This window comes from Amblyomma americanum, chromosome 2, assembly GCF_052857255.1.
Source record: "Amblyomma americanum isolate KBUSLIRL-KWMA chromosome 2, ASM5285725v1, whole genome shotgun sequence".
Classification (NCBI taxonomy): domain Eukaryota; kingdom Metazoa; phylum Arthropoda; class Arachnida; order Ixodida; family Ixodidae; genus Amblyomma; species Amblyomma americanum.
In genome coordinates this window covers 102,003,132-102,016,850 of record NC_135498.1, presented here as the reverse complement: position 1 = coordinate 102,016,850, position 13,719 = coordinate 102,003,132, and positions in this window count along the sequence as shown.

The window sequence follows — 13,719 nt, the reverse complement described above, 5'->3', positions numbered from 1 at the left end:
GGAGAGGAGGAGAGGAGGAGAGAGTGAATCCACGTCCAAGGACGAAGATGAAGAAGGAACGCCCAGCGAAACGGAGCGGCGTAAGACGGAATTCGCAATTCGACTGAGCGAGTTCCACTCGGCCAGATGTAGCTCTCGCGTCTCTCCAGGTTTAAACAGAGCTAAACCACAGCCATTTTTTTATTTTTCTCCTCCATTCTTGCAGAACTAACGCTGGAAGTGCTACAGGAATGAAGGGAAAGAAGGAAAAAATGAATCATCTCAGCGATGTGACGGAAGCGTTAGAAGAAGATGCTGCATGGATTGAGCTTGCAACGCGCATAAGTACGGTATAATAAAGGCCGGCAAATTCATAGCACCCGCTCAAGACGAATGAAGGATCACCATTTTTTCGGTTGAATTAAGTCAAAAATATACGCATAAAAGATTGGCAACCTAACGCTTAAAGATAAAATCATAACTGAAAGTGGTCGACTTCACTTTCACTCAGCAATAGTAAAGAGTGCGAAAGTAAAAATTACGACTGCCGCCTTACATTGACGGTCATTACAGGGATCTTGAACCGCTTTGTGAGCGTGGTAAAAGATACATGTTCCTGTTCCGGGGTTAGTTGGCTTACCCTTGTTTTAAAGCAAACAAATAACAGCGCCACCAGAGACAGATAGAGAACACGGATAACGGCACTCCCTTTGAAGACAGCGCCTTACTTAAAACGGCTACTCTGCGTTCATATTTGGTAGCGCTCTATTTCCATGCTTGAAAACAATGGCAAGTCAACGCACTCAATTACCACGTAACATGCTATCGATTACTTGGATATAAAGTTGAAAAGTTCAACTTCTTCTCTGGCGTCGTTTCTACCTCTTTCACGTCACAAACACTAAATTCTGTGGTTAGCAATGACAGCACCCTTGAGGACCAGGAGGCGCTAGCAGCCATCGCCAAAGCGCCGACGGAAGCCACTGGAGTATTGCACTGAACACCCCACCCACAATCCGCTCTGGTCTTCTTTTTACAATTAAATGTTTATTCTCTCTCTCCCCAAAATATTGTTGTGGTTAGCAATGGGGCCAAATTTCCAAGCATCAAATAGGGAGTTTTTACGGTCATTACCAGCGGTACGTATTTTACTCTCTTTCAGAGTGTTTACATTGTATCTCGGTATAGTAAGACACAACTTAGGAGCAATAAGTTCAGCACCTAATGAACGACAGAGCCTGAATTCTCATAAATATGGTCTGCCTCAGTACCTGTTACAGGCAGTGTGGTTGTATATCTGGATAATAACTATAAAGATGCCCCAGCAAAATTCCCTGCTTGAGGTTACCGCCAAGCTGACAAATATAAATTTCGAATGCATACGGGATTACGAGGAACCTCCAGTATTTAACCCAGGAACAATGGTGCGATAATGGTGAAACTGTTGAGTGGCACTCATAGGAACAGGACATTTATTAAAAAATTGGTGCAAAGTGTCCACTGCAAAGCTACAAATGTATACTTTACCACAAAAAAGAAATACATTTTTTACCTAAACCACTTCTTATTTTCAGTGCACCTAAACATGGTGTCGTATTGTGTTTTGTATTTCGAGTATACAATAAATCTAGTACGGCACTAACAGTATTAATGCCCTCACGTTCAGCAAAAAAAAGATTTGGCTAATTAACTTCGCTCCACAAGGTAACGTGCATACATAACCGATGAAGTCGTTCCCAGCAACCTAGAAAAGCTGATATCAAATTTAATTAAAAAAAGCTGGCACCATAGCACAGAATCAGTTAGCGAAACTTCTTGTTGGAAGCCATTGCACCACAACTTGCATTTTGGTGTTTGGAAGTTTTTCTTCCTCCACAGCTTATTTCATCCGAGAACACTTTGAGTTATTCTATTTTCTATTGTGCTTTTGAATTTCTTCCTGAGTGTGAGAACGCGGGGCTTCCTTGAAAATTGCAAGATATACAAGCAATGTACCTATGTTCTTCAAGAAAATTGTTGCAAGATCATTGGCGCACATAATAGGGGAAATTGACGGTCTTTTCGTAAGCACAGCGTCAAAGAAAGACCCACAGCTGTTCATATTATCCTGCCCTAGTATGATGCTAATTTCTGGTCCTGACTTCTTTTACATTTAAAAAGCAGCGATGTTATATCTAGCCCCTTTAAGTTGATTTCAATATGCCTAGCCATCATGCCCTTTTTAGGCGTCATCCACTTACCGGTTTCTCCCTAATGAAGTTTCTTGGTTGGTCGAGGGAGGTCATATGACCTAGTGGCGTATTCACAATCTGCACTGATGGACCATCCTTACTGGTAGGAAGAGGTCACGTGGCTTTGTGACGTTATCACAACCTGTCCACCATGGTAAGATCGCCTAAATTTGGAAATTAGCCCATCTCCGGAAATTCCAAAGGATCCCGGAAATTCTGAAAGTGGCCCACCCCAGAAGATGGATTAAGGTAGATTCGTGCGGATTAGTTTATTACTTCATCGGATTACTCTAATCCCGCATAATATTCGAATAGAATGTTCTAGAACATTCTAGAAGGTAATAACTCATAAAAACCATATAACGGCAAATGAACGGGGTTCCAACTGAACTTTTGGCTGGAAAATTTCGAAGAACATTAGGCAATAATGTATTCACCATAGTAGTTATCCTAAAGTCACTCCCATTATCTTCTTTGAAAATGTTGTCAAAAAGGCCCATAATTTTTCCAGGAGTTTTTTTTTTTGCTTTGTTCTCAATCTTTTTTCATATTTCTAGCTCCGCCTGGCTGTTCACGCATCTGAAAGGGCATAGCAATCATTAACATCTGCATTAACTGCATGAGCTTTCCTGCACGTAATCTCAGCGGGTATAAAAAAAGTGAGGGCAATATTTCAGAACGCTCTTCGCCTCAGTGAGGGTGCGTTAAAAGCAAAGCGCCTGTTTTCAGTCAATATTTAAATGCGTCTTAATTAGGTGCCCTTAGTGGCTCTTCCTTAGAGCGTCCTTTTCTTGAGGAAAGAACAATGTTACCTTCATGCTTCCCTATGACATTCCTTGACCTGAACACATGCTTCACTGTGCAACCACTCTCGCTTCGCGCTAAATGGCGCCTTCATACTGATAAATTCTGGATAAAAGCCTTTTTCAATAGGAGAGACGTTATGAACACAATTTTTTTTCATTTATTGTAAAATATTACGATAACAATCAATATATCCGCAGATCTCCCGTAGGCAGGGTTGCAATTTTTTTGCTATTAACGGTTTTGCTACCGTCAAAAATGTTCGCGATGGGTCCTCTAAAGCATTCTTAACTGCTCGATGCTAGTGGTGGAAAAGCTTTAAAATAAAGGTTCTTATATGCATCTCAAAAATGGACCATTGTATACCTTCAACATTTTGATACCAGTGTGTTACAATATAATAATATTCAAACTTTTTGTCCAAGGATGGTGGACATGTCCACGCTAACATCGTATCTGCATCCTGCAGGTTCGATGACTTTGACAGATTTGTTTGTCATCAAGTTTTCGTATGATGTTGTGCACGTGAACTTGTCTGAGACAGTGACATAGGAATATTAAAGGCTGCTGCTGCACTGTAAACAGTTTCACGTTGCCAGGCAAACTATGCTTCACTGCCAAGCTATCCAGAATTCGTAAAATGCAAAACCAGCTCGCATACGGGCGCGCACCTCAAAATAAATACAGAATTATGCATGTGTGCTTTTTTTTATTCACACAAGCATGCTTCTCTTGTTAAACACATCCAATAAGTGGCTTCAGACGATTCTTAAATTAGATGGCTCCCTTCATTGCTTCCTTGAATTAAAGAAGTCATGAAAACATTTCAGTTAGGGAGACCCAATATAAGCCAAACAGCGTTCAAAAATATGGCCGTAAAAAGCAAAAAGGGCCCGACGGACCAACCACCGCACGCACCGTACCGTACGAGCGATAATACAGGCAACTTGACTCCATGTCAAACTGATGTTTCTCTCGCTGACTGCATTTGCACGGTCGCTGTATTGACGGGGATATCGAGAGGTCATGATATCGGGCATTGCGCGGGCTGCTCAAATGCAGAGGGCGTACGCTCCTGCTCGGCTCGCCGCATAAGCGAAATCGCTATGGGCCAGCAGCAAAGTTTATTATGTGCTGTTGAAGTCGCGACACTGTTTGTCTTGCCAAACATAAAATGAGTGCAACTCTAAACTATTTTTGCAGTATACTCCAGGGAAATATCCGATACCTCAGATGTTTAACACTCATTGGAAACACCATGGACAGGGGCAACAGTACGTCACGTGGCAGAAACACAGTAAACGTAAGATTTGTAACCCTGTAAACCGGCGTGTTCAGACTAATCTATATTGTATAGGGTTCACTGCACTGAGTGTTGTTCTGGCTGTGCACCGTTGTGAAAATAAACTAGTTATTTGAAAATAAAGAAAGGACGGACGGACGGAAGGATGGGAGCGTCCCTTTGCAACGGGGTGGAGTAGGTGGAGTAAGTGGAGTAGCCATGCTCGGCATATTTTCCGTGTTTATATTTGACTGTGTTATAAATTGCTATTTAAACGTCAGCATTGCTTTAAAAGGGGCTAGTTGCTCGTTCATTATTATAGGGACGCGCTTGACTTCAGAACGGACAAAACGGACGATACAACATATAACATAGAATAATGGGCTTAAAATTGCCCGTATTGTGCAAATGCATTTCCAATTCTACACATCTAACCATATGTAATCTTACTGCTTTCGAGCCACAAATCTTCCAGTCGCCTTTTGCTGACTTCCACCGCAGATTTATTTATATGACCATTGTTATTTCAAAACTCCAGGGCCTCAGGGAGAGTGACTGTGTCTGCACCGACATCACGATGGATCCGAGGAGAGGACTGAGTCGGGCTGGTTGGTTCATGTTGAGCGGTACGACAAAACAGCGCTGACAAATGGGACGGAAAAAGAGACAGACAGCGCCCGTCTGTCAGCGCTGTTTCGTCGTACCGTTCATCACGATGGATACCATCACATTCGAGTATGAAGCGTTCAGTTGTTCCTACAGTCACGACTGAACAATCTGGCTACATCGCGCCAAAATACAAACGCTTTCGAGAAGCTTCCAGGCAAAGGAACCTCTCCAGTGTACGTAACTCGTGGAAGTAGCCAAACTTTGTTGGGCCACAGCGCCGAAGGTAACGGCATTTTCTAAATTCTAAAAACTGAAATGCATAATACTGATGGTGGGCTACACGGCTCTCAATAATTGAGGCGTCTAACGGTAATGATTAAAAGTTAACTACATAATATAACTTATCCATCCAGCTAGTTAGCACGCCTCTTAGCTAATATTCTGATGCACTACAGCGCTGAATATGGTTTGCCAAAAAAAAGCACTCTTCGAACTCAAAAAGCCTATGTTTACAGATTTTGTAAAATGTTATGTGAAGCACGCTGCATAGGCACTGTTCAGTTTTTACGCGCAGCATTTAAAGTGTTTGCGACTGAGCGTTGCAAACTCTAAATGTTTCAGCGCTGAGTTTCAGCCAGCACTGCGCATGTTCATGCGTGTTCATGCTCGTAGGCTCCAAATCTCACAGCAGCATGTACTGCACCCCATATTTTAAAGAGAGCACAGAACAGTTTTCGCGAATCATGCAGTAGGCTTTTGTTTAACTTCATCAAACTGAACGTCAGCTGTAGAAGAGGCGATGTCGGAGAGGGTCCCGCTTTAATTCGGAACGCCTGGTGTTTCTTGCCTGTTCCTAGTGCTGACATCGCACAGAAGGCTAGCAATTTGGACCTGTTTGTTTACGTCATGATTAGGTGTGGAAGAGCAAATACATAAGGATACAGCAGCGAAGTGCATGGGACGAGCGCTGTTCTGTCCACTTCTCTGCTGTGTCCTTGTGTTTTTACGCTTCTACACCTCATCATGACATAGCAGAGCACACGGGTGTGTTTTACTTGTCTCGTCCGCCGAAATGCGACATCCGCGGCCTCTATTCGACCCAGCGTGACTGGGCACAGGAGTAGAATGCAACAGGGCCATTTCATTTGTTGTATATTTAGCTCCCGACGCTGCGATTTTCGTCGGCCTGCGACAGGAGGGAGCGTCGGGCTAGGCACAGACGGTTAGCGACGGGTTCCCGTCTGAGTGGAATTCAAACGCAGCGTCAGTGTACTCGGCCTGCGACTGACCAATGAGAGCGCCGAAACGTCGTGTAGCAGCGGCCACGTGGAAGGAGTTCGCGCGGCTTCCGCCGTGCGAACTCATATCAAGATATACTTAATATGCCTTTCATATAGAAGTGCGCACGGTCATAGCATATGAACACATTCCGGGCTGCCTTGCTGAGTTTAATCATGGGATGCCTATGCAAACATCGAGCAATCCTGTCTATCGCTGCGACCGAATTCACGGGGTACGCGCTGCATGTGAAAGCACTGAGTGAAAATCGAACTGCGGCATCACCGACTGAGCAGGATTTTTCAATTCTGGTTACATCATCTGGAAGGGGCCTCACACGTGAAAGCACTCACCGAAAATCTTACTGGACATTAGGGGCTGCGCCGAAATCTTTTGTTCCAATCGCAGCTTGTGAAACGGGACATAGCCACAAAGACATGGGGGGGGGTCCACGAGTAGTACGAAAAAGTTCACGACCAAAAGCATAAATTAAAAACCTTTATTCCGTGATCCGTAGTGGTTAAGGCTTCACAGAGATCATCCACTTCAAGGGTCACCAACCACTTCACATTTTTGCCTGAAAAACAGAGGCGTAAGGTCAGAAACGCTGAAAGTTCATTTAACCCACACAAATCTTGGAAGGCTTAGGTGACAGGAATAGACAACGCGTGTCGCGAGCCTCCAGCTATGCACAGTGTGACTAAGATTACCAAGTGTCAGCGAATGTTGTCCAAGAGGAGAAAATGCGCGGATTACAGCATTAATTTCTCACCCACTGATAGACAGAGGTGCAAAGCTTGCCGTGGCTTGTCGCAAAACCATAAACCACTTGTGATGCCATAAATTTATCCAGCACCCTAACAAAAAGGGGGGGGGGGGCAGACTAATTAGTAACGCGGCAGCTAGTAACTGTTTCCATTTGTGTTACTACTTTGTTAGTAACTGGAGGTGATAAAGTACCGTATAGTAACATTTAATTCCTCTTGAACTTTGTAACAGGGAGAAATTTTATCAGTAAATGTTTTTAGAGATGTCAATAATTTAACGTGCAAAAGAATGCCAAGCAACGAGATTAAGAAAGCAGCCTTACGAAGTACGCACAAAGTGCCAGGCAACAGGAAAACCATGTCTGCTGTAAAACACTAATCAAGTAGTATTACTCTACCTTCACCTAGCGACTACATCTTTGCACTGACAAAGAACATAAGTATTCACAGCATACATGTGAATTAATGACGGACATCTTTCTATAGCAGTCATTTTAATATCGGGCGTGGTTCCTTTTGAGAAAATCTCTAAATGCTTGTAGCATACGTTGCTAGGTTCGCAGTATTGAGCTGGTGTCATATGTTCGAAAAATGTAAAAGAAAGATTAGGTCCTATGCGAGCAGTGCCTGATTCCGATTAAAGCTAACAGCAGTGCATTTGCTAAGTACACGTAATGAGGCTTTGACACGACGGTAATTTAGAGCACCAAAGAATGTCAAACAGTGTGATTAAGAAAACATCCCTATGAGGTTGTGCACTATCTGGAAGGAAACAAGGAAACCAGCAGCCAGGAGGGGTCAAACGCAAGCGACTTGATCAGCTCCTCGGTTAGGGCCATTGCCTATTTTCCGTTGAGACAATATACTGCGTTGAATTATGAACTTGGAACCGCAGAACAAAACATAAATTTATCTAAGCGCTTAACGTTGATAATATATTTAATTAGAAATCAACTGTATTACCAAACTGCCGGTTTTATTTCTCTTGTATAACTTTATTTTCGCAGGGTTAGCGAACGGCTTCTAACAAGGTATTGGGCAAACAGAGGTAATAGAAAAGTAGTAAGTGTCCATTTTAACCGCCTCTACTTTCAAGAACTAAGTATTTCTCCATTTTTGCTGTCTTTAGTTAGTATATGTTTACCGTCCGCTCTGAATCTTAACGCCGCGGTGGCTCATTGGTCATTTGTGCAACTCTGCCTAGAGAACATTTCATTGTGATCCTATACAATTCTTGCATTGCAGGAATCTTCTCATCAACTCCAAAATAGCTATTCAGAGTTTAACCAGGGTTATACCGAAAGGTCAAGCGATAGCATTTTCGCAACGACCCGGGCCAAATTTGGAGGTCGCCATCGTGTCGGTCATGCTCAATTCTGATCGGACATCTAGTTTAGTCCAAATCTGCCAAGGTCACATTTCGGGTGTCACTCGGGCCAAATTTTGGAAATGACCTGGGCCAATTTTAGTGGTCACCATCGTTTCGGGCATGTTCACTTATGGTTGGACATCGATTTTGGTCTAAATCGGCAAAGGTAACATTTCGGGGGTGGCTTGAGCCAAACTTTGGAAATAACCTGGGCCAATCTTAGTGGTTACTATCCTGTCGGGCATGCAAAATATGGTTGCACATCGGTTTAGGGTCACATCGGCCGAGGTCACGTTTTCGGGTGTGGCTGTGGCCAAATTTTGAAAATGGTCTGGGCCAATTTAAGTGGTCACCATCGTGTGGGGTATGCTTAATATGGTTGGACATCGATTTTGGTCCAAATCGGCCAAGGTCACATTTCAGGTTGGCTCGGACCAAATTTTGGAAATGACCTGGACCAATTTTAGTTGCCACCATCGTTTCGGGCATGCTCACTTATGGTTGGACATCGATTTTGGTCTAAATCGGCAAAGGTAACATTTCGGGGGTGGCTCGAGCCAAACTTTGGAAATAACCTGGGCCAATCTTAGTGGTCACTATCCTGTCGGGCATGCAAAATATGGTTGCACATCGGTTTAGTGTCACATCGGCCGAGGTCACGTTTTCGGGTGTGGCTGTCGCCAAATTTTGAAAATGGCCTGGGCCAATTTAAGTGGTCACCATCGTGTGGGATATGCTTAATATGGTTGGACATCGATTTTGGTCCAAATCGGCCAAGGTCACATTTCAGGTTGGCTCGGACCAAATTTTGGAAATGACCTGGACCAATTTTAGTTGCCATCATCATGCCGGGCATGCTCATATATGGTTGGACATCGATTTTGTTCCATATCGGCCAAGATCAAATTTCGCGAGTGGCTTGGGCCAAAGTTTGGAAATGACCTGGGACAATTTTAGTGGTCACCATCGTGTCAGGCATGCTCATATATAGTTGGACATCAATTTTGTTCTAAATCGTCCAAGGGCACATTTCGGGGGTGGCCCGGGTCAAATTTTGGAAACGACCACCGTAATTTTTTGGTCACCATCGTGTCGGGCATACTCAGTTAAGGTTGGACATCTATTTTGGTCCAAATCGGTCAAGGTAAACCTCTCTAAGTCAGGCATGGACTGGTGAGCGAATTTTGCATTGAGTACAGCTACCGCTCTAAAACTTTACAGTACAGAGCAGGCATTAACATCCACTTTTTGTAAAATGTATTTCGTCCGTGCATGTGTTTGCTTTTTGCCGGCTTTGCAATTGAACGTACAATTGCCTTTCTACGTGAGAGTAGTGACATACTTTGTTTTTTTCACCAAACAGGTGCTGTTGTTCCCTGTTGCGCAGCTGTTTATTGTAATCTAAAGAACTACCGGTGACATCTGACACGGACAAGAGGACGCCCTCAATACAGTGGGTATTTATGAGTAATGTATCCTGCAGCCAGAACATCTGTCCTCCACAAGTATGACCCTTCTCAAGCGTTTACTCCACTCGTTAAGTAAAACACGCAAAATATCAAACACGTATATCTATTGCAGAACTTCTTTTATTCTTTTTCACGCACAGCCACTGCGTCACAGCGATTTTCGACGTTGCCACTATTGTTTTTGGTGACCCCCTGTGTAAGCCAACGGTGAGGACATGTTTATTCTTTAAGAACATAAAATATCTGCGGAATTTATTATATAAGCATTCGCGATTCCAGCTGGTACGTGGCTTTATCTGCTTCATGCAGTATTTACAAGATAATCATGGTTTGTTTAGGCTCAAGGAGAGTTTCTATACGGCTGCATTGCGTTAAAGCACATTTCATTTCGTTCCTAGCTTAAGTTCTGTTAGCACTCAGTAGCAGTGTGACGGCCTCAAATAGAAGAACAATTAATTTTAAAGCTGAATCTACGCTCGAAATCTGAATATCCGAATGACTGATGTTTGTTAAGAACCCTTGCGCACGCCTACAAAGTAACATATATAACTGCCGCAAGAATATTCTAGGCACCTCATATTGATGATGACAAATTTTTATGGTGAAAGGGCATCTGTGGCCAAACAGCGCCATGGCACAAGGTTTTTGTTCTACTCAAGGTGGGGTCAAGCACCCATTTCCAAAGCACTTCACCCTGAATAAGTCGAGCGCCAGGCAAGAGAAACTTTTACCTTTTATATCACCGGTGGATACCCCGCGGCACTTGGGTTCCACCCACACACCTCCCGCATGCGAGGCGGATGATTAATCGACTAGGCCACCACTTCGGTCGGAGGCACATTTCCCGCTTCACCTCATTTTGACAGCAACAAACTAAAGGTTAAGGCAGTGAATTATCACCTTGCAAGATATGTTAATTGCACGTAAGGGCGTGGTTAACCCTCATTGCTTTTCACTGAACTGAATCTTGTCACCTCGCAGTACTATGCCCATTACTGCAGCTAACATTCATCTGGGGCCACGCCGCACAGTATTAACTGCCTAGCAAATTATTACTCACTTCTTTGTAGTACGTGCAATCTAAAAAACAAGCTAATAAAAACGTGTTATTAATGAAACTCTCCTTGCATCGTTGCTTACGTCATAGGAAAAAATTAGATTTTAAGCTGGCTTAAAAGCCTAGCCATCAGCGCTAGCCAAGCCTGCTGCTGATGGAACGTTTGACCACCCAAGCGCCGAAATGCGTGAAAAACAGAACAAACCGCTTTTTTAAGAGAGTGAGGACCTTAATTTACAGCTATTGGGCCCCTCTTGCTAACGATTCTTGTCGGACAGTTCCTCTTTGGGATCTTTTTCATCGGTTAGCCATGCTTTTGATACAGCTGCCGGTGATCGCGGTTGCGCGCCAGCAGTTAGTCTTCGCTTTCATAAACCTATAAATCATACGGCGGCAAAGACATCCCAAAATGGCAACGGCCTCAGCATCCACTTATACTCTGTTCTACTCTTTCCCGCGTCTCTGATCTAAAAACAATAATCAAGTATTTATAGAATATGCGGGGAGAAAGCGGCAGCTTTAGTGCATAGTTGCGAAAATGCTCTTCGTATGTTACTCTTTCACAACGTCCGATTGCTGCCATGCGCGTGCTTCTTTTCTCATATAATAATAATAATAATAATAATAATAATAATAATAATAATAATAATAATAATAATTGGTTTTTATGGAAAGGAAATGGCGCAGTATCTGTCTCTTATATCGTTGGACACCTGAACCGCGACGCAAGGGAAGGGATGAAGGAGGGAGTGAAAGAAGAAAGGAAGAGAGAGGTGCCGTAGTGGAGGGCTCCGGAATAATTTCGACCACCGGGGGATCTTTAACGTGCACTGACATCGCACAGCACACGGGCGTCTTAGCGTTTTGCCTCCATAAAAACGCAGCCGTCGCGGTCGGGTTCAGACCCGGGAACTCCGGATCAGTAGCCGAGCGCCCTAACCACCGCGGCGGGTATTTCTCATATTTCCAATGATTGTTTCTAGTAGACGTGGAGCAGGGGCGGGTATTTCTCATATTTCCAATGATTGTTTCTAGTAGACGTGGAGCAGGGGCACAGTATAATTTGACGCTGGTCCCGTATCACAGGTCATTACTTTTGTATCTTACATTTCTTTTTCAATTTTTACCATCTTGTAGAAATACCGTCTGGTCGTATGGAATTTGATGCACTAAACATTTACCAGTAAAGCTAGATAACAATATTTATACAAGAAATTTATCAGAAGATCACATGCTGTGCGAAACACTTCCGAGGATCCCAGAGTACGTACCACCAAAAACTGTGATGGTGCTGCGTATGGAAGTTGTGCTGTCGGCAGCCAATATGCACGTGAACTGCCGAGGCTATTCGCACCCGTGAACGTTTCGTGATTGTCCGGCATCTTGGCTGCCGCGCAACCGGGTATTCATATCAGACACAACACGCAATTTGGCTCAACACTAAGGTCTCTCTTTTTTTTTTACACGAGAACACCCTAGCGATTTCAGCTCCTGATTCAAGTCCAGGACTTTTGGATATAAACTTTAGTTCTGCGGCAACCGTAGAATATTGTAAGATACTGTTTCGGAAGTATTAAAGATATGGCCCTGTCTTTCGATGAATAGAGAAATCTTTCTTTTAGTATTTGTGCATTGCTCGCATCGAATAGTTAAGACTGCTATAAAAAACGGAAGGGGAACGTTTGTGACGGTAGCAATAACGTTAATGGTAAAAAATGCATGCCTGCCGAGGGGCGACCTACGGATGTTTTGATAGTTATAGTGGAACCATATTATGCATGAAAATATTGTGTTCATATAAACTTTCGGTTGAACAAAGCATTTATACAAAGCATTTGTCCACGATTTCTTAGCATGAGCGGCCATCAGATCTAACATTGACAGCTTTGCACGATCGCTTTGATGCGGAGTATGCATGTACATATCAGAAAGAGGAGAAATGGTGCGCCACAAAGGTAACGGCTGCAGAGCGCGGTCGAAAAGAGCAATTATGTAATTATACATTAAGCTAAATCCCACATCAAATGTGGGTTAGACATTAACAGGAAGATCAGCATTTTACTCATTTTTATTTCGGTAAGCATCATAATTGGTTCCTACCTGTCACTATCATCATCATGAATTACCATCATTAGAAAGGTTCTGTAGCATATACAATCCGTGATAATGAAAACTGGAATATCATAGTCCTTCACACTAAATACATAATGGAAAAAACTCTTTACTCTACCAAAGCTTTGGAATTTTTTTTAATTCAAAAAGGTACTGGCTTTGCAAGGTCAACATGAGACACGTGAGCTTTATTCACTTCAAGGACAAAATTTTTCGAATGAATTTTTACTTGTCTCACTAACTGTTTGTAGTAATTATTGTTTCAGCGTACCAATTATTTGTGTGCTTCCTGTTTCACTGCCACATTCTTCCATTATACCTGCCGGAGCTATAGTGGCAATGACAGCCTAGACCGCATGAGGCTTTTGGGAGTGTTTCTAGGTGGAAAAGCTGAAATATTTTTTTCTCGCATATCACGCCAGCTTTGATGTCTCAGTTGATAACTGTTGTAATACAAGTCACTTTGAGCTTCGTACGATAATAAAAGAGGCTCCTGTCCTCACTTTTTTTTTTTGCTAAAACGACGGACTGGATAAGGCCAGTTGCCTGACCGTCAAAATGATGACAAAGCTGAGCGACGAATGGGTGTTAGCATGATAGCAGGGAGTTTTACACCCAGAAAGTGCACCAGTCTTGGAAGTCAAGTTTAATAGTGAGGGAACTGTTGAATATTGTAAAAAATTCTATAGAAATATTGAAGGTATTATTCCATTCTTCTGATGCGTAGCAAAATTTTTTTTTTAATTTTCTGTATTGCGCGCA